We start from the raw sequence: 1,323 nt of genomic DNA, 5'->3' as shown, positions 1-1,323 counted from the left end.
CTGCCTTCTAAACTATTCGAAGCAGACTCTGTATCAGCCTTTCTAGCTTCTGAAATAAAGGCACAGGAATTACAGGGAAGCAGAGTGAGTGATCTGGGGCGTGGAGGGTTTTTCTTCCATTGCTGTGCAGTTTGGAAAGTTGCCATCTATTCAAGTTTCACTCAAACCGGCTTTTTCCAGACCCCAGAACAAATTGTAGCCAGAAGCTCTGCTCTTTGTCAGGAGGCAATTATACCCCAGACTTAGCCAGGAACTTGCCCTCTTCCCTTAAAGAACAGCTTCTCTTTATGTATAAGGATCCTGGCTCTCCTTTTACCCAGGGGGTTGGGATACAGCCTCTAGTTCTTTCTAGAAAGACCCCAGCTGTTCCAGGGTTTCCATATTGCTTTTTACCATTGCAGAGGTCTCTGGATATCACACCTTCCTAATAGCGACTGAAATGTCTCACAGCCTTTCCTCGTTTTTGTTTCTCTTTAGCTAAAGAAAGCAAAAATAAATAATACCCATTTCCACTGTTGGAAACCCCAGGGTTTTTAACCCTTTGAGGAGCTTCACACAAGATAGAGAACTGTGAAGCCACATAGGTTGGCACTGAGTTTAACTCTTTGCCCATAAAGTTAAGGTTAGGAAGCTTGGTTCCTATTTTCTGTTCAAATACTGTTTTCCTTTGTTATAGATAAACTTCTTTTAAGGCAAAGAATCACTTATATGATAGAACCTTTAGAATAATCCTGTTGACTACAAACAGGATAGTGCAACTCTTCCATATCTTGAATGTGGTGGTGATTGCATGACTGTGTATGGGTGTTAGAACATAAAACTAGCCACTAAAAAGGCTAATTTTTGGAGGGAGACCGTCTGCTCTGTCGCCCAGGCTGGAATGCAGTGGCACGACTTCGGCTCACTGCAGCCTCCACCTTTCTCAATTCTCGTGCCTCAGCCGCTCCATCATGCCCAGCTAATTTTTTATATTTTAGTGAGATAGGGTTTTGTCATGTTGGCCAGGCTGGTCTCAAACTCCTGAGCTCAAGCGATCATCCTGCCTTGGCCTCCCAAAGAGGTGGGTCGGAAAGGCGTGAGCCACCGCGCCCGGCCTAAAAAGGCTGATTTTTACTGTACCTAAAGTCTACCTCGATTAAGAACACCAGGCCGGGTGCGGGTGGCGGGCGGACTGCCTGAGGTCAGGAGTTCGAGACCAGCTTGGCCAACATGGTGAAACCCCGTCTCTTCTAAAACTACAAAATTAGCAGGCGTGGTGGCGCGCGCCTGTAATCCCAGTTACACGGGAGGCTGAGGCAGGAGAATCGCTTGAACCCGGGAGGC

Source organism: Colobus angolensis, unplaced genomic scaffold (assembly GCF_000951035.1).
Source record: "Colobus angolensis palliatus isolate OR3802 unplaced genomic scaffold, Cang.pa_1.0 Scaffold477, whole genome shotgun sequence".
NCBI lineage: Eukaryota > Metazoa > Chordata > Mammalia > Primates > Cercopithecidae > Colobus > Colobus angolensis.
This window is presented reverse-complemented; position numbering follows the sequence as displayed.